Consider the following 26,409-nt stretch of genomic DNA (forward strand, 5'->3'; position numbering starts at 1 on the left):
GTGTGAATATGTGCACATTGCCATGATAGACTGGATGGAATCAGGGCATGTGTCCTTATGTGACTGTCTGACTGGGTTTGCTTTGGTATGTATATCCAGTGTTGTACCTTTTGACCCATCTCAGTTTAATTCCATTCAGACCTTGGTGTACGTACTGGTGTAGATTAAACAAGTGAGCTATGTGAGCGCATTTATATTTGATATTTCACTTCAAGCCTTAGACACATGATTGGTTCTGACTGGCTAAGCCCCCCCCCACTCTCCGGGCTCCTATTGCTGTTGGCTGTAGTCATACGCCACTAACACCAGTGTTGTTTAGTGTTCCTAAGGGACAGACTTGTTTTAAAGCTAACACAGGTCACACAATAGGAGTTATTAGGAGCGTTGGAATTAATGGAAGGCTCCAGGGCCCCCTGCAGGAGCATCTGGTTCCAGATTAATCAAGGCTCCTTAATGACCGCAAAAACGATCGACTGAGCCACTCAAGCTCCTAACATAACAGCCCGTAGCGCGATTTTGTGTGTGTGTTTGATAGGGGAGGGGGAGTCACGTTGGGGACTATGGGGGGCTTTGCGTGAGTTTAGACAGGGAGAGGGAGCATGGCCTGAACTCACACAGGGTAGGTGTATGACTGAGTGACCCAGGGGTTGGTTGGACATTTAACGTTTACGTATTGTGTTGCGTGCACCCTAATGCTGAATGACACTGGATGACCCAGAACTGAGACGTGTCTCACACTGATGTTCCTCTTTGCCCCCCTCCTCCTCCTGTCAGAGTGAAGGCTGGGAGATGTGATTTCAGCTCAGAGTCAAGGGAGAACTACATGTTGCTGAGTGAAGAGAGAGTGAAAGAAAAGAAAGAAGGAAAGAAATGAAATAAAACATACGGTCCCCAGGGAGTGAGTGGTGGAGATTGCAGAATAATCCCAGGCTTCGACTGGTGGCTGGTATTCCCCCTGGACCTCAGCTTTAATATTATTATTGAAAAGAACGGTAAATTAAAAAACATTCACTGACGAATCCTTTTAAGTTCTCTGTGGCACCCCTGGGACTCTGCCTTGTGCTGCCTCCGTCCCTCTATCTGTTGGGGATAAACACACGCCAACACTCTGTGTGTGTGCTTACACATGCTTACTTGATTAGCGATTCACAGAATCGAAAGGCCATCTTGGTATGGGTGGTAGTCAGAGCTGGGAGGCCATCTTGGTATGGGTGGTAGTCAGAGCTGGGAGGCCATCTTGGTATGGGTGGTAGTCAGAGCTGGGAGGCCATCTTGGTATCGGTGGTAGTCAGAGCTGGGAGGCCATCTTGGTATGGGTGGTAGTCAGAGCTGGGAGGCCATCTTGGTATGGGTGGTAGTCAGAGCTGGGAGGCCATCTTGGTATGGGTGGTAGTCAGAGCTGGGAGGCCATCTTGGTATGGGTGGTAGTCAGAGCTGGGAGGCCATCTTTGGTATGGGTGGTAGTCAGAGCTGGGAGGCCATCTTGGTATCGGTGGTAGTCAGAGCTGGGAGGCCATCTTGGTATCGGTGGTAGTCAGAACTGGGAGGCCATCTTGGTATGGGTGGTAGTCAGAGCTGGGAGGCCATCTTGGTATCGGTGGTAGTCAGAACTGGGAGGCCACCTTGGTATGGGTGGTAGTCAGAGCTGGGAGGCCACCTTGGTATGGGTGGTAGTCAGAGCTGGGAGGCCATCTTGTGGGGATGGCAGTAGACTAGATGATGGGTCCCAGGTGTTTAGACAAGTGGCAGGTAATTCAGCCACTCGGCAGCAGGTTCATAAAGTGGCTCCATTAATTTCCTATTACTCTGAGTACATGTGAGTCTGGGAGGCCATACTGTCTGCAGGGGGACTGAGCACAGGCATAATGATCTGGGAGGCCATACTGTCTGCAGGGGGACTGAGCACAGGCATAATGATCTGGGAGGCCATGCTGTCTGCAGGGGGACTGAGAACAGGCATAATGATCTGGGAGGCCATACTGTCTGCAGGGGGACTGAGAACAGGCATAATGATCTGGGAGGCCATACTGTCTGCAGGGGGACTGAGCACAGGCATAATGATCTGGGAGGCCATACTGTCTGCAGGGGGACTGAGCACAGGCATAATGATCTGGGAGGCCATGCTGTCTGCAGGGGGACTGAGCACAGGCATAATGATCTGGGAGGCCATGCTGTCTGCAGGGGGACTGAGCACAGGCATAATGATCTGGGAGGCCATACTGTCTGCAGGGGGACTGAGCACAGGCATAATGATCTGGGAGGCCATACTGTCTGCAGGGGGACTGAGCACAGGCATAATGATCTGGGAGGCCATACTGTCTGCAGGGGGACTGAGCACAGGCATAATGATCTGGGAGGCCATACTGTCTGCAGGGGGACTGAGCACAGGCATAATGATCTGGGAGGCCATACTGTCTGCAGGGGGACTGAGCACAGGCATAATGATCTGGGAGGCCATACTGTCTGCAGGGGGACTGAGAACAGGCATAATGATCTGGGAGGCCATACTGTCTGCAGGGGGACTGAGAACAGGCATAATGATCTGGGAGGCCATACTGTCTGCAGGGGGACTGAGCACAGGCATAATGATCTGGGAGGCCATACTGTCTGCAGGGGACTGAGCACAGGCCATACTGTCTGCAGGCATAATGATCTGGGAGGCCATACTCTCTGCAGGGGGACTGAGCACAGGCATAATGATCTGGGAGGCCATACTGTCTGCAGGGGGACTGAGAACAGGCATAATGATCTGGGAGGCCATACTGTCTGCAGGGGGACTGAGCACAGGCATAATGATCTGGGAGGCCATACTCTCTGCAGGGGGACTGAGCACAGGCATAATGATCTGGGAGGCCATACTCTCTGCAGGGGGACTGAGCACAGGCATAATGATCTGGGAGGCCATACTCTCTGCAGGGGGACTGAGCACAGGCATAATGATCTGGGAGGCCATACTGTCTGCAGGGGGACTGAGCACAGGCATAATGATCTGGGAGGCCATACTCTCTGCAGGGGGACTGAGCACAGGCATAATGATCTGGGAGGCCATACTCTCTGCAGGGGGACTGAGCACAGGCTGTCTGCACTCTCTGGGGGACTGAGCACAGGCATAATGATCTGGGAGGCCATACTCTCTGCAGGGGGGGACTGAGCACAGGCATAATGATCTGGGAGGCCATACTGTCTGCAGGGGGACTGAGAACAGGCATAATGATCTGGGAGGCAGGCATAATGATCTGGGAGGGGGACTGAGGGCATAATGTCCATACTGTCTGTCTGCAGGGGGACTGAGCACAGGCATAATGATCTGGGAGGCCATACTGTCTGCAGGGGGACTGAGAACAGGCATAATGATCTGGGAGGCCATACTGTCTGCAGGGGGACTGAGCACAGGCATAATGATCTGGGAGGCCATACTCTCTGCAGGGGGACTGAGCACAGGCATAATGCCATGGAGTAATACCATTCCACGGCTGACATAAGCCAGTGTGACCGGTGAATTTCACCTGAAATCCTGTAATATCCCCCTGGGTGCTGCATGCTGGTCTCTCTCACTCCATGGCCCACACAGACCTGCTCTGCCTGGGCATATCCGAGAGAAGCAGTAACTCTAGAAAGTGTCTGTGTATCGGGGCAGTGCAGCTGTGTTGGTAGGGGCCTGGTGGGCCAGAGCTTTGTTTGGGAAGCCTGTTGAGCTGAAGGGCTGCTCTGCTCCCTCCACCGCCTCACCCAAAACCCCTTTTCAACACGTGGTTTCTCTGCCTGCCCCCTCCACCCTCTGAGCCCTAATGGGGTAATAGTCTCCCCTGATCTGACCCCCGTCTCTTTCTCGTGCGCTCTCTCTCATCTTTTTCTGCTCATAAGAGTCCCAACAGGCCACATTAGATTTTATGTTTTAGTTTTCATCCCTGAAATATTTTTTATGACCAATAGGCCACCCAGTGTACAGAAGCCCTGTGATCAGCCAGACTATGAGCTGCTCTTAGCATACTCTGGCTGCCAGTCCAGTCTTGTCTAGTCCAGTCTAGTCTATTCCAGTCTAGTCCAGTCTAGTCTATTCTAGTCTAGTCCAGTCTAGTTTAGTCCAGGGCTGGGCCTTTATAGAGAAACTCACTGCAATACATCCTTCCTCCTGCTGCTGTTGACTCTGCTGGAGAGGCCATGTTTGTGTTAGCTGTGTGGAAGCGGCGTGTTTGTTAGCTGTGTGTAAGCGGCGTGTTTGTGTTAGCTGTGTGGAAGCGGCGTGTTTGTTAGCTGTGTGGAAGCGGCGTGTTTGTGTTAGCTGTGTGGAAGCGGCGTGTTTGTGTTAGCTGTGTGGAAGCGGCGTGTTTGTGTTAGCTGTGTGGAAGCGGCGTGTTTGTGTTAGCTGTGTGGAAGCGGCGTGTTTGTGTTAGCTGTGTGGAAGCGGCGTGTTTGTTAGCTGTGTGGAAGCGGCGTGTTTGTTAGCTGTGTGGAAGCGGTGTGTTTGTGTTAGCTGTGTGGAAGCGGTGTGTTTGTGTTAGCTGTGTGGAAGCGACGTGTTTGTGTTAGCTGTGTGGAAGCGGCGTGTTTGTTAGCTGTGTGGAAGCGGTGTGTTTGTGTTAGCTGTGTGGATCCGGCGTGTTTGTGTTAGCTGTGTGGAAGCGGCGTGTTTGTGTTAGCTGTGTGGAAGCTGCGTGTTTGTTAGCTGTGTGGAAGCGGCGTGCTTGTGTTAGCTGTGTGGAAGCGGCGTGTTTGTGTTAGCTGTGTGGATGCGGCGTGTTTGTGTTAGCTGTGTGTGGAAGCGGCGTGTTTGTGTTAGCTGTGTGGAAGCGGCGTGTTTGTGTTAGCTGTGTGGAAGCGGCGTGTGTGTTAGCTGTGTGGATGCGGCGTGTTTGTGTTAGCTGTGTGGCTGTGCGGCGTGTTTGTGTTAGCTGTGTGGAAGCGGCGTGTTTGTGTTAGCTGTGTGGAAGCGGCGTGTTTGTGTTAGCTGTGTGGAAGCAGTGTGTTTGTGTTAGCTGTGTGGAAGCAGTGTGTTTGTGTTAGCTGTGTGGAAGCAGCGTGTTTGTGTTAGCTGTGTGGAAGCAGTGTGTTTGTGTTAGCTGTGTGGAAGCAGTGTGTTTGTGTTAGCTGTGTGGAAGCAGTGTGTTTGTGTTAGCTGTGTGGAAGCAGCGTGTTTGTGTTAGCTGTGTGGAAGCAGCGTGTTTTGTTAGCTGTGTGGAAGCAGCGTGTTTGTTAGCTGTGTGGAAGCAGCGTGTTTGTTAGCTGTGTGGAAGCAGAGTGTTTGTTAGCTGTGTGGAAGCAGAGTGTTTGTTAGCTGTGTGGAAGCAGCGTGTTTGTTAGCTGTGTGGAAGCGGTGTGTTTGTGTTAGCTGTGTGGAAGCGTCGTGTTTGTGTTAGCTGTGTGGAAGCGGCGTGTTTGTGTTAGCTGTGTGGAAGCGGTGTGTTTGTTAGCTGTGTGGAAGCGGTGTGTTTGTGTTAGCTGTGTGGAAGTGTCGTGTTTGTGTTAGCTGTGTGGAAGCTTTGTGTTAGCTGTGTGGAAGCAGAGTGTTTGTTAGCTGTGTGGAAGCGGCGTGTTTGTTATCTGTGTGGAAGCGGTGTGTTTGTGTTAGCTGTGTGGAAGCGTCGTGTTTGTGTTAGCTGTGTGGAAGCGGTGTGTTTGTTAAGAGGATGTCTATTTCCTTGACATAGGCCTGTATAGTGTGTTTTTTCTATTTAATTTAGTTTGTTTTTTGTGTGTACGTCTGTGTTTCTGTGGAACATGAATGGTGTGTTAGGCCTTATGCATGGTTGTGTGTGTGTGTGTGTGTGTGTGTGTCAGAGAGACCGATACTAGAGGTTGATCTCTGCAATGCGTGCCGTTGTGTGGGAAGAGTCTGTGGAGAGTCTCAACAGGATAAGAAATCTGTAGCACTGGCTCCCCGAGGAGAGCTTGGAAAAAACCTAGAGATCAAATGGAGAACATTCGCTGCTCCGCTCTGCTGCCCTGCGACCGGTCAAGGTTGGGCTCTGGCTGTGAGAACCCCTCCATCTGCACCCCCCCCCTCTCCCCCGCAGCGCTGCACAGATGACCCCCGCCCCTGCCCGCCTCCCCACGGCCTGGCAGGGCTGGAGCTGAGTGCCGGGGGGTGGCATAGGAGGTGTCGGCCCCGGGGTTAAGACACCAAAGGCACCATCACAGAACCAGTGGGCCAGCCTGAGCCAATGGGACCATTCAGACCCCCCCACCCCCCCCTCCCCTCCTCAAGACAGAACGGGCTCGTCCTCCACTCCATTCTGTGGGGGGCCCTGTGTTTATGCTGCAATCCTCTGTTTAGTTTGGCTGGTTTATATATAGCAGACTGCCCCCCATCTCATACACACACACACCTCTGCAATTCAACCCATGTGGCATAGCAGCGGGAAAGTGGGGGGCAGAGAGTTAGCACACACACACACACACACACACACACACACACACACACACACACACACACACACACACACACACACACACACACACACACACACACACACACACACACACACACACACACACAGAAGGGTCCAGGGTACCTATGCAGTGAAGAAGGATAATGTGGCAAGATACTGAGAGAGGGAGAGTTTTGAAGTAGGCAGTGACGGGTCTGCTAGTGCTGAACAGTGGAGCTCTGTGGGTGGGTGAGAGAACTGTCAGTCAGGAGAGGGGGGTGGTGCTTCAGCCTGTCAGATACAAATAGGAGGTGAGCACTAGTTAACCCGCCTTCAGGAGACTGAAAAGAGCTGTTAGGAGCGCGGGGGAGAGAGAGAGAGAGTGTATGTGTGAGAGAGGGGGATTACAGACTCGGCAGTTAGAAAGCACTGTATTACTCACACCCTCACCTCAGAGCGAGGGAGGAAGAGAGAGAGAGAGCGAGCGAGAGAGAAGGGAGTGGGAGAATTTCAGCATCCTTCTAACACGGCAGTTGATGTATAGCTGGTCTCATACATACTAATGCAAACATGCATACATTCTAAGACGTATGGCTATTGCAAGTGCTAGCATATTGGTGTTTACTTGTGTGTGTTCATGCAGGACATGAAGCACAGGCTGTGTGTGTTTGGTAGAGGAAAAGGGTGTTGGGACATTTAGGTCGAGCTCCGGCATGCCCCGTATGCCCTCTGTCTGCCTGGCACGGTCACCCATGAGACGAGGAGACTGGAATCTGACTCTCACTGCTGCTCCATTTCACTCTCTCCCTTCTTTTTTTTTCTCTCTCTCTCGCTCTCCCTCTAAGATCATATACTTTCTCCTCCTCAAACTCTCTCTATCTGGGTGCAGCTGTGCTCTCTTTCCTCAGCAGGTGGGCATGGTGTTAGAGCCCCCAGCCTGCCTGCCAGGGAATCTGTCTAGAAAGAGAGGGGGAGGGAGAAAGGAGAGGGTAGAGTGTCTGTTTAAGGCGGGGGTCCCTGGGTGATTGGATGTCTCTAGGGTGCCCCGTGCCCCCCTCGCCCCAGGTTCCCAACGCCATGAATACATTTCCATTCTCCTTCCTGCCTGTCGTCACTGTGGCAGCTGGATCCGACACGAGGACAGGGCTCTTATTAAAGCCACAGATCACTTTCCTCAATCGAGAGGGAGGGAGAAAGACAAGGAGAATGAGAGTGGTTGAGGGAGATGGAGAGAAAAAGAAGGAGAGGGTGGTTGAGGGAGATGGAGAGAAAAAGAAGGAGAGGGTGGTTGAGGGAGATGGAGAGAAGGCGAGGGTGGTTGAGGGAGATGGAGAGAAGGCGAGGGTGGTTGAGGGAGATGGAGAGGGTGGTTGAGGGAGATGGAGAGAAAAAGAAGGAGAGGGTGGTTGAGGGAGATGGAGAGTAAGAGAAGGTGAGGGTGGTTGAGGGAGATGGAGAGAAAGAGAAGGTGAGGGTGGTTGAGGGAGATGGAGAGAAAGAGAAGGTGAGGGTGGTTGAGGGAGATGGAGAGAAAGAGAAGGTGAGGGTGGTTGAGGGAGATGGCGAGAAAAAGAAGGCGAGGGTGGTTGAGGGAGGAGAGAGTAGTAGTGAGCGACTAGTGAGAAGAGGTTGGGATAAGAGAGGCCTGCAACCTGAGGCAAAATCACCAGACAGCTCCTTTCTTTGTGTGTGTGCACCATATGGTACTGTTTGTGTGTGGTTTTGTCTGTTTCTGTCTATTAAGTAAAAGCTATTTTGATTTGAGTGTGTTTGACAGAGTAAACACATTGGACTGTGGGTATATCACATCTTATTGGTGTTAGCTGGGTTTTGCTGCTTTCTCTGTATCTCTCCCTCCGTTTCCTTCTTTCTCCCTCCCGCTCTCCTTCCCTCCCTCCCTCTGTTTGGAGCCTAAGGGTGGCCTGAAGATTCCTCCACTAAGCCCTTGGCACAGATACAAATGCAGTCACAGCTGGTTGTAAACTCAGGTTTTCCAGGGAGAGCAAGAGCCCTGCCTCTATAGGAGAGGAGGATTGAGAGGAGGGAAGGGGGGCACAGCATGCAGAGAGCGGAAGAAGTGGGGGTGAGGTGGAGGAGGGTTGTTGTTCATCACAGGGTTCATTTTTCACAAAGTTCTCTCTCTCTCTCCCTCTTCCTCCCTCCATTTATTCTCCTCCCTCGTTCTGTCTTTCTATTCCTCTTCTATTGTTCCGTCCCTCTCTTTCTTCTTCTCTCTGTCTCTCTGTCTCTGTCTCTGTCTCTCTCTCTCTCTCTCTCTCTCTCTCTCTCTCTCTCTCTCTCTCTCTCTCTCTCTCTCTCTCTCTCTCTCTCTCTCTCTCTCTCTCAGCCTACTTTCCTCTCCCTGTTATAAAATGGATGGTACCAGTTTTGGGCGCTGAGAGCCTCTGGCAGAGTGCGGTGCTCTGTCTCTGAAAAGACTCGGCTTGTGCATGCACCTAAACAGCAATCTGTCAACATGTCAGCAACACATGTTTTGTAAAAAAAATAGGGAAAAAAGCTTCCAGAGGGAGTAATGGCTCCCACCAGAGCCCCGAAAATGCTTTGAATTCAGCAGATTTCTATTGCAGGGGGACTCCCCTGGGGTGTTTTTTTTACAATGCCTGCATTTCATACATTTGAGCCAAAGACCCCTGGGGGCGTCCTTTCATAATGCCTGAAAATGTAGGGTTATATTGTGTGCAGTTCCCCATGGGGCCTTTATTAATACCTGAATTCTGAGGGACTGGAAATTACATAGGGGCTCTGCGGGGGCCCGAGCTCGCACCAGGAAGGGAGAAAAACTCTGTGGGGACGTTTTCTCTTCCCTTTCCTTCTCTTCTCCTCTTCATTTTTTTGTACTTCATGCAAGAGTGAAAAAGGAGAATTTGCCGAAGGACACAAAAAGTGTGTGTGTGTGTTGGCGCTAGCCTTCTTGTATTCAGCTTGTTTGCTTGAAGGCAAAAAATTGTACGATTAAAAATGTAACTTCCCCCTCTATTATTGTGTTCAGCTCGCAGTCTGAAGAGCACATAGTAAATATTTGTGCTGTCTGTGTGTGCCCAGGAAAAAAACCTAAATCTGGTGGAATATCCACACTGGTTTTTTTCAGAGTTTTAGAAAGAGGGGGAGGACTGCATGTGTTTCCATACATTCATTTATATTCCTGTGCTACAGGGTTTTGGTGTAAATTTCTCAGATATTTTCACATAAATTGCTGTCTGAAAACACTTTTCAGGACATTTAAAAACAGACATGTTTTGCCATCAACAAACATACATGTTTTGAAACTTTAGAAGTTATTTTAAATACATTTTCTTTGTACATTGAAGAGTTACTGCTTTCAATACATACACTGCCGTTCAAAAGTTTGGGGTCAATTAAAAATGTCCTTGTTTTTAAAGAAAAGCTACATTTTTTGTCCATTTAAAATAACATCAAATTGATCAGAAATACAGTGTAGACATTGTTAATGTTGTAAGTGACTATTGTAGCTGGAAACGACTGATTTTTAATGGAATATCTACATAGGCGCACAGAGGCCCATTATCAGCAACCATCACTCCTGGGTTCCAATGGCATGTTGTGTTAGCTAATCCAAGTTTATCATTTATAAGGCTAATTGATCATTAGAAAACCTTTTTGCAATTATCCAAGCAGAGCTGAAAACTGTTGTGCTTATTAAATAAGCAATACAACTGGCCTTCTTTAGACTAGTTGAGTATCTGGAGCATCGGCATTTGTGGGTTTTCAGGCCAGAAACAAAGTACTTTCTTCTGAAACTCGTCAGTCTATTCTTATTCTGAGAAATGAAGGCTATTCCATGTGGGAAATTGCCAAGAAACTGAAGATCTTGTACAACACTGTGTACTACTCCCTTTACAGAACAGAGCAAACTGGCTCTAACCAGAATAGAAAGAAGAATGGGAGGCCCCGGTGCACAACTGCGCAAGAGGACAAGTAAATTAGTGTCTAGTTTGAGAAACAGATGCCTCACAAATCCTTAACTGGCAGCTTCATTAATCTTTCTAGCGCAGGCGTTCCGCTAGCTGAACCCCTCGACAACATTCCGCTGAAAAGGCAGTGCGCGAAATTCAAAAATATTTTTTAGAAATATGTAACTTTCACAGATTAACAAGTCCAGTACAGCAAATGAAAGATTAACATCTTGTTATTCTACCCATTGTGTCCGATTTCAAAAAGCCTTTACAGCGAAAGCGCAACATATGATTATGTTAGGTCAGAGCCAAGTCAAAAAAAACACAGCCATTTTCCAGCCAAAGATAGGAGTCACAAAAAGCAGAAATATAGATAACATTAATCACAAAAATGTGATGATCTTCATCAGATGACACTCATAGGACATCATGTTACACAATACATGTATGTTTTGTTCGATAATGTGCATATTTATATCCAAAAATCTAAGTTTACATTGGCGCGTTACGTGCAGTAATGTTTTGATTCCAAAACATCCGGTGATTTTGCAGATAGCCACATCAAATCCCAGAAATACTCATAATAAACATTGATAAAAGATACAAGTGTTATTCACAGAATTAAAGATGGACTTCTCCTTAAATAGTACCTGCAAAACACCAGTCATAATGTCAACAGTGAAGAGGCGACTCCGGGATGCTGGCCTTCTAGGCAGAGTTGCAAAGAGAACGTCATATCTCAGACTGGCCAATAAAAATAAAAGATTAAGGTGGGAAAAATAACACAAACACTGGACTGAGGAAGTTTGGAAAAAGTGTTATGGACAGACAAATCTACGTTTGAGGTGTTCGGATCACAAAGAAGAGCATTCATGAGATGCAGAAAAGATGCTGGAGGAGTGCTTGACGCCATCTGTCAAGCATGGTGGAGGCAATGTGATGGTCTGGGGGGGCTTTGGTGGGTGTAAAGTGGGACATTTGTACAGGGTAAAAGGGATCTTGAAGGAAGGCCATCACTCCATTTTGGAGTGCCATGCCACACTCTGTGGACAGTGCTTAATTGGAGCCAATTTACTCCTACAACAGGACAATGACCCAAAGCACAGCTCCAACCTATGCAATAACTATTTAGGGAAGAGGCAGTCAGCTGGTATTCTTTCTATAATGGAGTGGCCAGCACAGCTCCCGGATCTCAACCCTATTGAGCTGTTGTGGGGGCAGCTTGACCGTATGGTACGTAAGAAGTGCCTATAAAGCCAATCCAATTTATGGAAGGTGCTTCAGGAAGCATGGGATGAAATCTCTTCAGATTACCTCAACAAATTACCCGGCTGGCTAAAACCGGCACTTTTACTGAAACGTTGATTAATGTGCACTGTCCCTGTAAAAATAAAATAAACTCAAACTCAAATTGACAACTAGAATGCCAAAGGTCTGCAAGGCTGTAATTGCTGCAAATGGAGGTCTGAAGGACACAATTATTATTTCAATAAAAAATAATTATTTATAACCATGTCAACGTCTTGGCTATATTTCCTATTCATTTCATGTATGTTTTCATGGAAAATAAGAGAATTTCTAAGTGACCCCAAACATTTGAACGGTAGTGTATATTGGCACAAAAACAAGGTTTTCTTCAAACAGCGATGACATGCAGCTTCTAAAAATGTAAATGTACATAACATTGACTATGTGCTGAGACCAATGTCTTATGTTTGAGTTCAGTGTCGTCCTATTCCTTATTGACATTGGTTCAATGTTCAGACTAAGGGACCAGATGATTGAGTTTGTCAGTAATTTCCTGTAGGCTGTCAAAGTAACAGCAAAATATTTCAGGAAGGTAATGGGTGTCTACTTCCTCAATTGAGGAGCTGATATTCCTTTGTCGTTGTGTTACTATGTACGTATATATTAATACGTGTGTGTGTGTGTGTGTTAGTATGTGAGTTTTGAGGCCTAATCTGCTAATGTATTTTGGACCAGCTGTTTTTGTCCCCTAGTTGTGATAATAGCGTGTCTGTCTGATTGGTGCTGGTTAGTGGAGTTGAGGTGTTGACCCTGTGGGCCGCACTGACCCTGTGACCTGGTGAGGGTCAGAATAGAGCCAACACCAGGCCCCTTCCAGGGAGCCAGGATAATGAGGAACATACTTTTCTCTTGGACCCCCCCATCTCATTCACCCTGTAGAGTCTCCCCCAAAACCACCCCTTGTCACATCCCCTCTCCCATGCACCCTGTTGAGTAGACCTCAACACTGCCCCTCTCTCTCTCGCTCTGTCTCATACACCCTGTAGTGTGTGCCCCAAACATGTCTCTCTTTCTCACTTTAAAACTGCCCCTCTCTCTCTCTGACTTAGTCTCCTTCACCCTGCAAAGTCTCCTCAACAACACTAGCTTGAATCAAATCAAATTTTGTCGGTCACATACACATATTTTATCTGATTTCTCGTCTGAACATTATGCCTGGGTCCATTGGGCTGTAGGCCTGAGATGGATCCCTGTAGATAAGCTGTTCCTCCTGCCTCTGTCACCGTTCCACCCCTGTTGAAGACTCTGTGTGTATTTTCTAGAGGACCTCACATTATATTGGAACAAACTGCAGAAAACCTCTGGGTCATTTACAGGACACAGCCTCACACATTATCTAACACACCGCTGAAGACAGACTCGCACACACAGACACGCACACACACACAGACACACACACACACACACACACACACGCACACAGCAGTGGCAAAGGCCAGTATGCCGTGGGAGAGCTCATAATAGTTTTAACCCTGTGTACAGGTGTGGCTCACCTTTTGTCATGTGAAATGTCAGGGAAAAGCAGTGCCGAGAGAGGAGGAGAGAGGGGGGATGAGGGAATATATACAGTGGGGCAAAAAAGTATTTAGTCAGCCACCAATTGTGCAAGTTCTCCCACTTAAAAGGATGAGAGGCCTGTAATTTTCATCATAGGTACACTTCAACTATGACAGACAAAATGAGAAAAAAAATCCAGAAAATCACATTGTAGGATTTTTTATGAATGTGTGTGTGTGTGTGTGTGTGTGTGCTCAAAAAAATGTAATTATTATTATTTTTATTTTACCTTTATTTAACCAGGCAAGTCAGTTAAGAACATATTCTTATTTTCAATGACGGCCTGGGAACAGTGGGTTAACTGCCTGTTCAGGGGCAGAATGACAGATTTGTACCTTGTCAGCTCGGGGGTTTGAACTCGCAACCTTCCGGTTACTAGTCCTTCCGGTTACTAGTCCAACGCTCTAACCACTAGGCTACGCTGCCGCCCCGATATAATAAAGGGAACACTTAAACAACACAACTCCAAGTCAATCACACTTCTGTGAAATTAAACTGTCCACTTAGGAAGCAACTTTGATTGACAATGAATTTCACATGCTGTTGTGCAAATGGAATAGACAACAGGTGGATATTATAGGCAATTAGCAAGACACCCCCAATAAAGGAGTGGTTCTGCAGGTGCTGACCACAGATCACTTCTCAGTTCCTATGCTTCCTGGCTGATGTTTTGGTCACTTTTGAATGCTGGCGGTGCTTTCACTCGAGTGGTAGCATGAGACGGAGTCTACAACCCACACAAGTGGCTCAGGTAGTGCAGCTCATCCAGGATGGCACATCAATGCGAGCTGTGGCAAGAAGGTTTGCTGTGTCTGTCAGCGTAGTGTCCAGAGCATGGAGGCGCTACCAGGAGACAGGCCAGTACATCAGGAGACGTGGAGGAGGCCGTAGGAGGGCAACCACCCAGCAGCAGGACCGCTACCTCCGCCTTTGTGCAAGGAGGAGCAGGAGGAGCACTGCCAGAGCCCTGCAAAATGACCTCCAGCAGGCCACAAATGTGCATGGGTCTGCTGAAACTGTCAGAAACCGACTCCATGAGGGTGGTATGAGGGCCCGACGTCCACAGGTGGGGGTTGTGCTTACAGCCCAACACCATGCAGGACGTTTGGCATTTGCCAGAGAACACCAAGATTGGCAAATTCGCCACTGGCGCCCTGTGCTCTTCACAGATGAAAGCAGGTTCACATTGAGCACGTGACAGACGTGACAGAGTCTGGAGATGCCATGGAGAACGTTCTTCTGCCTGCAACATCCTCCAGCATGACCGGTTTGGCGATGGGATAGAAGCTGTTTTCAGTCTCTCGGTCCCAGCTTTGATGCACCTGTACTGACCTCGCCTTCTGGATGATAGCGGGGTGAACAGGCAGTGGTTCGGGTGGTTGATGTCCTTGATGATCTTTATGGCCTTCCTGTAACATCGGGTGGTGTAGGTGTCTTGGAGGGCAGGTAGTTTGCCCCCGGTGATGCGTTGGGCAGACCTCACTACCCTCTGGAGAGCCTTACGGTTGAGGGCGGAGCAGTTGCCGTACCAGGCGGTGATACAGCCCGCCAGGATGCTCTCGATTGTGCATCTGTAGAAGTTTGTGAGTGCTTTTGGTGACAAGCTGAATTTCTTCAGCCTCCTGAGGCTGCTGCACCTTCTTCACGACGCTGTCAGTGTGAGTGGACCAATTCAGTTTGTCTGTGATGTGTATGCCGAGGAACTTAAAACTTGCTACCCTCTCCACTACTGTTCCATCGATGTGGATAGGGGGGTGTTCCCTCTGCTGTTTCCTGAAGTCCACAATCATCTCCTTAGTTTTGTTGACGTTGAGTGTGAGGTTATTTTCCTGACACCACACTCCGAGGGCCCTCACCTCCTCCCTGTAGGCCGCCTCGTCGATGTTGGTAATCAAGCCTACCACTGTTGTGTCGTCCGCAAACTTGATGATTGAGTTGGTATGGTGTTCTTCGGCTTGCAAGCCTCCCCCCTTTTCCAACCAAACGTAACGATGGTCATTATCGGCAAATAGTTATATTTTTGTTTCATTAGACCAGAGGACATTTCTCCAAAAGTAAAATTTTTGCCCCCATGTGCAGTTGCAAACCGTAGTCTGGCTTTTTTTATGGCGGTTTTGGAGCAGCGGCTACTTCCTTGCTGAGCGGCCTTTCAGGTTATGTCGATGTAGGACTCGTTTTACTGTGGATATAGATACTTTTGTACCTGTTTTCTCCAGCACCTTTGCTGTTGTTCTGGGATTTATTTGCACTTCTCGCACCAAAGTACGTTCATCTCTAGGAGACAGAACACATCTCCTTCCTGAGTGGTATGACGGCTGCGTGGTCCCATGGTGTTTATACTTGCATACTATTGTTTGTACAGAAGAACGTGGTACTTTCAGGCATTTGGAAATTGCTCCCAAGGATGAACCAGACTTGTGGAGGCATACACATTTTTTTCTGAAGCCTTGGCTGATTTCTTTTGATTTTCCCATGATGTTAAGCAAAGTATAAAGGTAGGCCTTGAAATACAGTGAATTATAAAGTGAAATAATCTGTCTGTAAACAATTGTTTGAAAAATGACTTGTTATGCGCAAAGTAGATGTCCTAACCAACTTGCCAAAACTATAGTTTGTTAACAAGAAATTTGTGGAGTGGTTGAAAAACGAGTTTTAATGATTCCAACCTAAGTGTATGTAAACTTCCGACTTCAACTGTATATATATATATATATATATATATATATATATATATATATATATATATATATATATATATATATATATATATATAAACACACACACTTTGTTGTTTTTGCAGCTCTCTGTCAGACCGGTTGGCCCCTTTTTTTATGTGTGGACTGTTCTGTAATCTTAGAGGGCGGCTTTGAGGTGTGTGTGATGGAATCTGAGAGGCTGTAGGCTGGCATTAAAGGGGATGTTTTAATTGTGAGGCAGGCAGCCCATGTCTGGGTCAGTCTATACCACTCAGCAACCATAATGAGGGGGCACTGCGGGAAGAGATGGAGAGAGAATGGGAGGAAAAGGACAGACTGTGATATGGAGGGAGACTGGGTGGACAGCATATTATTTTGAGGAAGCAGCGCTAGTAGCGACAATGGAAGACATTACAGTGAAATTGATGAGAGCAGTCAGCCATAGAGGAGGCGATGTGATGTCAGCTATGCTACGGTTGGATGGGAGTTAGGGGAGGCTCTGGTCTCCAGTTCTTCCCGTACGAAGGGCTCCCCAGTGGGGCTTGGACCAGCCTCTGGCAGCCTCTCTCATACACCCACTTACCCCCACCCCACCCCCTGACGTCAGCATGTGACTGGCTTTCTTCCCTGGGGGCCTGGAGCAGCCATTGTTTCCCTCCTCCCCCTCCCCCTCAGGCCTGCTCCACACTGCTCCTCTCCCTGTCCTTTGTCCCTGGAAATAGCTGGCCTGCTTAGTGCCTGATTCGGATTCGTTGCTCTTTGGCAGTCACTGGAGATGAGGGGGAGGTGGGTGATGGCGTGGGGGTGCTTCCACACTGGGTGAGGTAGAGGGGTTGGCTATGATGTCGGGGGAGGCATATTTGAGTTGTTTTTGCTGGGGGAAACAAAATGTGTATAGGTGAGTGAGCATTGATTTGTCAGTGGTTGTGACATTGGAGCCACCCCAAGGAGAGGGTAGGGGGTGGGGAGCATTGTGGGGCCAGGCAGTGAGCTCAAAGCCGAAGACCCAGAATTGGGGTTAAGGACCAAGAGAATCCTCCCTATATTCCCTCTTCCCCACATCCCACGCACAGAGGAGAGCTTTTGAAATATTTAAATCTGCTTTTAATTTTCAAATATGATCGAAAACATAGTTCTAAACAAGTAAGCAGAGCCATGGGGGATAGAATCAGACAAGACTTCGAATACCCAACAAAACACACAACAACAACCATATATATTTTTTAAGCGGTCACGTTATTAGTCTTGCTGCATCAATGTCTTTTCAGAAGCAAGAAGTCTCTTTCCTTTCTTTCACTCTTTTTTTTCTCCTTCGTTCTTTTTTTCCTTTTAATGAGAGCAGCTCCAGTGGAGCGCGGTGGGGACGTGGCGGGCCTGCACTCTGGCTCACTGGTGGGAGCGCCCTGCTCGAGTAATGAACTCCCCCAGGACGCGGCACAGCAATGCGGGCCTGTTTCCATGTGCTGGGGAAGGCAGGGAGGGCTGGGGTGGTGATGATGCTGTTGCTGATGTGGGGGGGTGGCTGTGGCTTTGGAGAGAAGAGAGAGACTTGCTCACCCCCCCGGTCGGCTGCCAAACAGTGCGGCCTGTGAGTGAGCAGATAAAGGGGGAGGGGGAGGCTGGGAGGAGAGGCTAGGGGGGGCTGACAGCTGTGAGGGACTTGGGGCTGACTGGTGAGGGGCTGATAAGGGTCGGTATGGATCGGAGGCACGAGGAGAACACTAATAATCCTCCAGCACTCTGCCACTGTGTGGAAAAGTTAAGGAAAGCTGAAGGGAGCACAGAGACTGGGGGTATTGGGTAATGAGGAGGAGGAGACCAATGAACAGCTTGTCAAGATACACAAATCACATCTCAGCAAACTGTAGATTGGAAGATGGTCACTGGTTAGTTTTTTTTTTCTCATGGCCAGCCACCTTCCGTTCATGGGCCTCTATGCTGCTGTTGTCCTGTTTGGTAAGTCCATCTGGAAGAGAGGATGATCTGGTCTACAATTCTCCATTTGGCCCATGGCTGATGGAACACAGTGTTGTAGTGTCCACTTGTGTCGCTAACTAGTAGCAGGCTAGCAAACTGGTTCCGAACACAACTGCTTACCTTCAACACTAGACTCCCGTCCACCCCCCGTCCACCCATCCACCAACTCCAGGCCTGACCCCATAGTCCCTTCATTGTAACTCATAGGTATCAATATCAGAGCAGAAAGAGGGTCAACAAGGAAAACCCACATTAAATTAGGCAAGAGGAATTGTTTTTTTCTAGATACCCACGTCTAATTATTTATTTTTTTGTAATACAATTTCAGTAATGGAACAACAGTAAGTTATAACAACACTTGGGGGTTTGATTTAATTGAATTGTTGTATTAATTTAATTTTGGGGCAGGCATGTGCTTTTAGCCTCGCCTGGCATCGAACTACGTGTCACAGGAGGGCTGGTGGTGTGTGGATGGAGGTACTGTAAGAGCTGTGAATATGCATCCAGGTGAATGGCCTACATTATGAGTTTGGCAGCTTCTGTCTTGCCGTGTCCTTATTCTCTCTTGACATGTTGAAGTCATGCAGATTAAACTCAATCAGTCAAACCCTTTTAATAAAATTAGGAAATTGAATAAAATGTTCCTGTCCTTTCAGCCAGTGGCTAAAAAGTCTCTATGGTTGTGAAATGGAATGCAATAATACTGTATTAACCTCCTGGCTCCAGTAATTCAGGTTTTGTGCCGAGCCCAGGGGGTCGTGTAGTACTGTAACCCAGGTTGGTGTACTTACTGTAACCCAGGTTTGTGTACTTACTGTAGTCTAGGGGGTCGTGTAGTACTGTAACCCATGTTTGTGTAGTACTGTAACCCAGGTTGGTGTAGTTACTGTAACCCAGGTTTGTGTACTTACTGTAGTCTAGGGGGTCGTGTAGTACTGTAACCCATGTTTGTGTAGTACTGTAACCCAGGTTGGTGTAGTTACTGTAACCCAGGTTGGTGTAGTTACTGTAGCCCAGGGGGTTGTGTAGTACTGTAACCCAGGTTTGTGTACTTACTGTAACCCAGGTTGGTGTACTTACTGTAACCCAGGTTGGTGTACTCACTGTAACCCAGGTTGGTGTACTTACTGTAGCCCAGGTTGGTATAGTTACTGTAACCCAGGTTTGTGTACTTACTGTAGCCCAGGGGGTCGTGTAGTACTGTAACCCAGGTTGGTGTAGTACTGTAACCCAGGGTGGTGTAGTTACTGTAACCCAGGTTGGTGTACTTACTGTAGCCCAGGGGGTTGTGTAGTACTGTAACCCAGGTTGGTGTAGTACTGTAACCCAGGTTGGTGTAGTTACTGTAACCCAGGTTGGTGTAGTTACTGTAACCCAGGTTGGTGTAGTTACTGTAACCCAGGTTGGTGTAGTTACTGTAGCCCAGGGGGTCGTGTAGTACTGTAACCCAGGTTTGTGTACTTACTGTAACCCAGGTTGGTGTACTTACTGTAACCCAGGTTGGTGTACTTACTGTAACCCAGGTTGGTGTACTTACTGTAACCCAGGTTGGTGTACTTACTGTAACCCAGGTTGGTGTACTTACTGTAACCCAGGTTGGTGTACTTACTGTAGCCCAGGGGGTCGTGTAGTACTGTAACCCAGGTTGGTGTAGTACTGTAACCCAGGTTGGTGTAGTTACTGTAACCCAGGTCGGTGTACTTACTGTATCCCAGGTGGTCGTGTAGTATTGTAACACAGGTTGGTGTAGTTACTGTAACCCAGGTGGTTGTGTAGTACTGTAACCCAGGTCGGTGTACTTACTGTAGCCCAGGTGGTCGTGTAGTATTGTAACACAGGTTGGTGTAGTTACTGTAACCCAGGTGGTTGTGTAGTACTGTAACCCAGGTGGTTGTGTAGTACTGTAACCCAGGTGGTTGTGTAGTACTGTAACACAGGTGGTTGTGTAGTACTGTAACCCAGGTTGGTGTAGTACTGTAACCCAGGTTGGTGTAGTTACTGTATCCCAGGTTGGTGTAGTACTGTAACCCAGGTTGGTGTAGTACTGTATCCCAGGTTGGTGTAGTACTGTAACCCAGGTTGGTGTAGTACTGTAACCCAGGTTGGTGTAGTTACTGTAACCCAGGTTGGTGTAGTTACTGTAACCCAGGTTGGTGTAGTACTGTAACCCAGGTTGGTGTAGTATTATAACCCAGGTTTGTGTACTTACTGTAACCCAGGTTTGTGTACTTACTGTAACCCAGGTTTGTGTACTTACTGTAACCCAGGTTGGTGTACTTACTGTAACCCAGGTTGGTGTACTTACTGTAACCCAGGTTGGTGTACTTACTGTAGCCCAGGTTGGTGTAGTTACTGTAACCCAGGTTTGTGTACTTACTGTAGCCCAGGGGGTCGTAACCCAGGTTAGTACTGTAACCCAGGTTGGTGTAGTACTGTAACCCAGGTTGGTGTAGTTACTGTAACCCAGGTGGTGTACTTTACTGTAGCCCAGGTGGTCGTGTAGTACTGTAACCCAGGTGGTTGTGTAACCCAGTACTGTAACCCAGGTGGTTGTGTAGTAGTACTGTAACCCAGGTTGTTGTGTAGTACTGTAACCCAGGTGGTTTTGTAGTACTGTAACCCAGGTGGTTGTGTAGTACTGTAACCCAGGTTTGGTTGTGTAGTACTGTAACCCAGGTTGGTGTAGTACTGTAACCCAGGTTGGTGTAGTACTGTAACCCAGGTTGGTGTAGTACTGTAACCCAGGTTGGTGTAGTTACTGTAACCCAGGTTGGTGTAGTACTGTAACCCAGGTTGGTGTAGTACTGTAACCCAGGTTGGTGTAGTTACTGTAACCCAGGTTGGTGTAGTACTGTAACCCAAGTTGGTGTAGTTACTGTAACCCAGGTTGGTGTAGTACTGTAACCCAGGTTGGTGTAGTATTATAACCCAGGTTGGTGTACGTACTGTAACCCAGGTTTGTGTACTTACTGTAACCCAGGTTGGTGTACTTACTGTAACCCAGGTTGGTGTACTTACTGTAGCCCAGGTTGGTGTAGTTACTGTAACCCAGGTTTGTGTACTTACTGTAGCCCAGGGGGTCGTGTAGTACTGTAACCCAGGTTGGTGTAGTACTGTAACCCAGGTTGGTGTAGTACTGTAACCCAGGTTGGTGTAGTTACTGTAACCCAGGTTGGTGTAGTACTGTAACCCAGGTTGGTGTAGTACTGTAACCCAGGTTGGTGTAGTACTGTAACCCAAGTTGGTGTAGTTACTGTAACCCAGGTTGGTGTAGTACTGTAACCCAGGTTGGTGTAGTATTATAACCCAGGTTGGTGTAGTACTGTAACCCAGGTTTGTGTAGTACTGTAACCCAGGTTGGTGTAGTACTGTAACCCAGGTTGGTGTAGTTACTGTAACCCAGGTTGGTGTAGTTACTGTAACCCAGGTTGGTGTAGTTACTGTAACCCAGGTGGTCGTGTAGTTACTGTAACCCAGGTGGTCGTGTAGTTACTGTAACACAGGTTGGTGTAGTACTGTAACACAGGTTGATGTAGTTACTGTAACCCAGGTTGGTGTAGTACTGTAACACACGTTGGTGTAGTACTGTAACCCAGGTTGGTGTAGTTACTGTAACCCAGGTTGGTGTAGTTACTGTAACACAGGTTGGTGTAGTTACTGTAACCCAGTTTGGTGTAGTACAGTAACTCAGGTTGGTGTAGTTACTGTAACCCAGGTTGGTGTACTTACTGTAACCCAGGTGGTTGTGTAGTACTGTAACACAGGTTGGTGTAGTACTGTAACACAGGTTGGTGTAGTACTGTAACACAGGTTGGTGTAGTACTGTAACACAGGTTGGTGTAGTACTGTAACACAGGTTGGTGTAGTACTGTAACACAGGTTGGTGTAGTTACTGTAACCCAGGTTGGTGTAGTACAGTAACTCACGTTGGTGTAGTTACTGTAACCCAGGTTGGTGTACTTACTGTAACCCAGGTGGTTGTGTAGTACTGTAACCCAGGTGGTTGTGTAGTACTGTAACACAGGTGGTTGTGTTGTACTGTAACCCAGGCTGGTGTATGTTACTGCAGGACCGGGTGGTCGTGTAGTACTGTAACCCAGGCTGGTGTATGTTACTGCAGGACCAGGTGGGGTGTGTGGTGTCTTTTGAGGAGTACCGTGGTCCACTGTACCCTGAATCGTGACAGTCTGACGGGCAGCCGAATGGGTGAGGTGATCTGTCATTAGCATGCCGAGGGTAGGCAGCATTAGAAAGCTGGGTGGGAGGGGGACGTGGGGTCCGTAGAAAGGCATGAAAGCACAATGAGCTAAAAGCCGCATTGTCTTTTTCCCTAACATTTCCATGTTTCTGTTCTTGTGCTTTATTAAAAGGTGGAGGTGGTGAGGTGTTTGAAGTCGGGAGGGTGCAGTACTTTTTGTCTGGTCCCTCTGCAATCCTTTTTTCTGCTGTGGAGTCAAACCAGCCAGTGGTCACCATTGATCTATTCCTCCCACTATGCATCTGCAGAAGCCAGTTGTGTGCGAGTGTATGTGTGTGTAAGCATTCTCTCTCACATATAGGCATGTTGACGGCTTATTGAATGCATGTTCTTGTATGTAACAGAATGTGAGAGGGTTTGTTTAATGGTTTTGTGTGTGTGTGAAGGTCAGTTTGGTTTCTCCTTCCCAGAGAACAGCCCCTGGGGCGATGCCAGAAGTTCCCAACAAAAGTTTTTTTCTCTCTCTGTCGGGCAGTCACAGTGGACAGCCATCCCCCCGCAGGCCAGCGGGAGGACCCCTGAGTGGATTGGGGCCTCGCTGGCGGGGAGGAGGGGGGAGAAGGGCAGAACTAGATCTGGCACTGTTTGTACGGCCTGGTGGGGGTTTGGGGGGTGGGGGGTGAGGACTAGAGCAAAGGCAACCCCAGGAGCCAATGGATTTGAGAAGTTTTTGGGAACCCCCATCCTCCCTCTCTCGCTCCATGGTTTGGCGGATGTAGACCGTAATTACAGGACCCCCTGGCCTCTCATTCTCCCGGCCTCTGCCTTTGATCTGTTTCATGTTGGACAGATATTTTTCCCCCCACTAGCTCTACCTTTGTCTCGTTCTCCATTTCTTTTCTCTGTGGCTCCTTTCCCCCTGTCCGTACCCCCTTTTGATACACACTGTGCGGCTCTGCGCTCTTTAATACACAAAGAAACGTATATTTTCCCCTATTTTTTGTTTTAAAGTTGGGCCCTTTTTGTTGATGACCACATTGAACTTGATACAGATTTTTTTGGGGGGGTGCTTTGTAGTCCAAAGTTAAAAGCTCTTCTCTTATTTCTGGTCTTGTGTGAAGCAGACTCACAAAGCCAACAACCAGCCCTTCGTTGAGCCAGCCCTGACCGACTCCCAGACATGCCCCCTCTGACCGTTGTCCCTCGTTCAAAGGTCCCGCCCCTTGTTTGAACAGTAAACAATTATGAGGCATATGCATGGTGCGTGCATGTGTGTAGGAGAGGGCCAGGGACTGTTAGTTGGAAAATAATAATGCAATTATGAAAGTAGACCTACACTAAACAGGGAACCCCACCTGTTGTCTCTATGTAGCTCCCTGTCAGAGACAAGTCCTGCCAGGCATTGATCCTGTCCGGCCTAGCTGTGACTGTGTGGTTGTGTGGCTGTGTGGGTGGAATCAGGGACATGCTTTGTTTGTTTGGAAGGTAATGGCCAAGCTACAATAATGGCCTGTTGATTCACCACCCTGTGTATTTGATATAGCCATTCTGCTCAGCTAATTGCTAGTGTGTATCCACGCAGTCCATAGGCAGTTCAATCACACCAGTATTGTTAGCTACAGCTAGGCAATTGTAGCTATACATAATCAGTACAAATCTTTTAACCCTAATTGCAGTTCAATTGAGGTGAGTACTAGTTCCATTGGACTGGAAATGAGTGGGGAGTATTGTAGGTGTAGCTTGGCAGGTGGAAGGGCTTGCTCTGAGATCTGTACAAAGTGTGTGTGTGTTTGTGGTTTTACTATTCTTGTGGTGACCAGAAGTCAGTCCCCACAAGGAAAAAGGCTATTTTAGGCTTAAGGGTTAGGCTTATGGTTACAATTTGGGGTTAAGCGTTATGTTTAGGTTAGGGTTTAGGTTAGGGTTTAGGTTAGGGTTTAGGGAAATAGGATTATAAATGGGAATAAATGTTTTGGTCCCCACCAGGACAGTAAATGAATTTGTGTGTGTGTGTGTGTGTGTGTGTGGTAGAGTAGCGCTGCAGACTGAAGGCATGTTGCCCAGACACATCGCTCCTGGACATGGCTGTACTCTGACCAGCTCTCCCATCACCTGTCCAGGAGAGGTGATGTGCTGCTCAAGGCAGGAATTACAGAACAGGAAAATCCAAACATTTGTGGAGAAAATGATTTGCTGTTGCTGCAGATGATTTGGGCAGCTCTAGTTGTAAATATCTCTCTAACAACCTATTTCTCTCTTCCTCTGTGTGTGTGTCTCATCTTCCTATTTTTGTCTCTCTCCCTCACCCCCCTCACCCGGTCTCTCTGTGTGACAGTGAGAGGTGGTGTAATGACAGTGTTGAGGTGGAGCTCTCTCTGTGTCCTTGAACCCCAGCTGGGTGCTCTGGTGTCACCCTGAGCAGTTTAATAACAGACTAATTATCCTGTCCTTATTCACAGTGTACAGTCACAATAGCAGGGTTGTCCAGGTTTCTCCTTCACCCTGCCTCCTCTCTGTTGCTTACTGTGTGGGTGTGTGAGTACCCGTCAATCAGAGCCTGTGCTCTGTATTGGTTCCTATTCTGTGTTACTGCTTGTGTGTATCCATGCCTGTCTTCTTGAATCGGAGGGGTTTTGTGTTTGTGGCACTGTGTCTGTGTGTATGTCTGCCTGTCTCTGCCTGTGTGTGTGTGGGTGTGTGTGGCTCTGTCAGTGTGTGTGTGTGGCTCTGTCAGTGTGTGTGTGTGAGGCTCTGTCAGTGTGTGTGTGTGGCTCTGTCAGTGTGTGTGTGTGGGGCTCTGTCAGTGTGTGTGTGTGTGTGTGGGGCTCTGTCAGTGTGTGTGTGTGTGGGGCTCTGTCAGTGTGTGTGTGTGTGGGGCTCTGTCTGTGTGTGTGTGTGTGTGGCTCTGTCAGTGTGTGTGTGTGTGGCTCTGTCAGTGTGTGTGTGTGTGGGGCTCTGTCAGTGTGTGTGTGTGTGTGTGTGGGGCTCTGTCAGTGTGTGTGTGTGTGTGTGTGTGGGGCTCTGTCAGTGTGTGTGTGTGTGGCTCTGTCAGTGTGTGTGTGTGTGGGGCTCTGTCAGTGTGTGTGTGTGTGTGTGGGGCTCTGTCAGTGTGTGTGTGTGTGTGTGTGGGGCTCTGTCAGTGTGTGTGTGTGTGTGGGGCTCTGTCAGTGTGTGTGTGTGTGTGTGTGTGTGTGTGGCTCTGTCAGTGTGTGTGTGTGTGTGGGGCTCTGTCAGTGTGTGTGTGTGTGTGGGGCTCTGTCAGTGTGTGTGTGTGTGTGGGGCTCTGTCAGTGTGTGTGTGGGGGCTCTGTCAGTGTGTGTGTGTGTGTGTGTGTGGGGGGGCTCTGTCAGTGTGTGTGTGGGGCTCTGTCAGTGTGTGTGTGGGGCTCTGTCAGTGTGTGTGTGGGGCTCTGTCAGTGTGTGTGTGGGGCTCTGTCAGTGTGTGTGTGGGGCTCTGTCAGTGTGTGTGTGGGGCTCTGTCAGTGTGTGTGTGTGTGTGTGTGTGTGTGGGGCTCTGTCAGTGTGTGTGTGGGGCTCTGTCAGTGTGTGTGAGTGTGGGGCTCTGTCAGTGTGTGTGTGTGTGGGGCTCTGTCAGTGTGTGTGTGTGTGGGGCTCTGTCAGTGTGTGTGTGTGTGGCTCTGTGTGTGTGGCTCTGTGTGTGTGTGTGTGTGTGTGTGTGTGTGGCTCTGTCAGTGTGTGTGGCTCTGTGTGTGTGTGTGTGTCTATGCCTGTGTGTGTGTGTGTGTGTGGCTCTGTCTGTGTGTGTGTGTGTGTGGCTCTGTCTGTGTGTGTGTGTGTGTGGCTCTGTGTGTGTGTGTGTGTGTGGCTCTGTCTGTGTGTGTGTGTGTGTGTGTGGCTCTGTGTGTGTGGTGTCTGTGTGTGTGGTGTGTGTGGCTGTGTGTGTGTGTGTGGCTCTGTGTGTGTGTGTGTGTGTGTGTGTGTGTGTGTGTGTGTGGCTCTGTGTGTGTGTGTGTGTGTGGCTCTGTCAGTGTGTGTGTGTGTGTGTGTGTGGGGCTCTGTCAGTGTGTGTGTGGGGCTCTGTCAGTGTGTGTGGCTCTGTCAGTGTGTGTGTGTGTGTGTGTGTGTGGGGCTCTGTCAGTGTGTGTGTGGCTCTGTGTGTGTGTGGCTCTGTGTGTGTGTGGCTCTGTGTGTGTGTGGCTCTGTGTGTGTGGCTATGTGTGTGTGGCTCTGTCAGTGTGTGTGTGTGGCTCTGTCAGTGTGTGTGTGTGTGGCTCTGTCAGTGTGTGTGTGTGGGGGCTCTGTCAGTGTGTGTGTGTGTGTGTGTGTGTGTGTGTGTGTGTGTGTGTGTGTGTGTGGGGCTCTGTGTGTGTGTGTGGGGCTCTGTGTGTGTGGCTCTGTGTGTGTGTGGGG

At 48.6% G+C, this 26,409-nt stretch overlaps 1 protein-coding gene across 5 annotated transcripts in view; it reads left to right on the forward strand.

Annotated features, from left to right (window-relative positions):
- znf423 (zinc finger protein 423) overlaps positions 1-26,409 on the forward strand; it is a 170,162-nt gene that overhangs the window by 57,986 nt on the left and 85,767 nt on the right. The window contains exon 1 of one of the 5 annotated variants that reach the window (XM_052465698.1): positions 800-992. The exons of the other annotated variants lie outside the window; for them this stretch is intronic. The gene's annotated coding sequence lies outside the window, so the exon portion shown is untranslated. Of the gene's footprint in view, positions 1-799; positions 993-26,409 lie in introns of those variants that run through there. 5 annotated transcript variants of the gene reach the window in all.

The sequence above is a fragment of the Oncorhynchus keta genome, chromosome 17, assembly GCF_023373465.1.
Source record: "Oncorhynchus keta strain PuntledgeMale-10-30-2019 chromosome 17, Oket_V2, whole genome shotgun sequence".
Classification (NCBI taxonomy): Eukaryota; Metazoa; Chordata; class Actinopteri; order Salmoniformes; family Salmonidae; genus Oncorhynchus; species Oncorhynchus keta.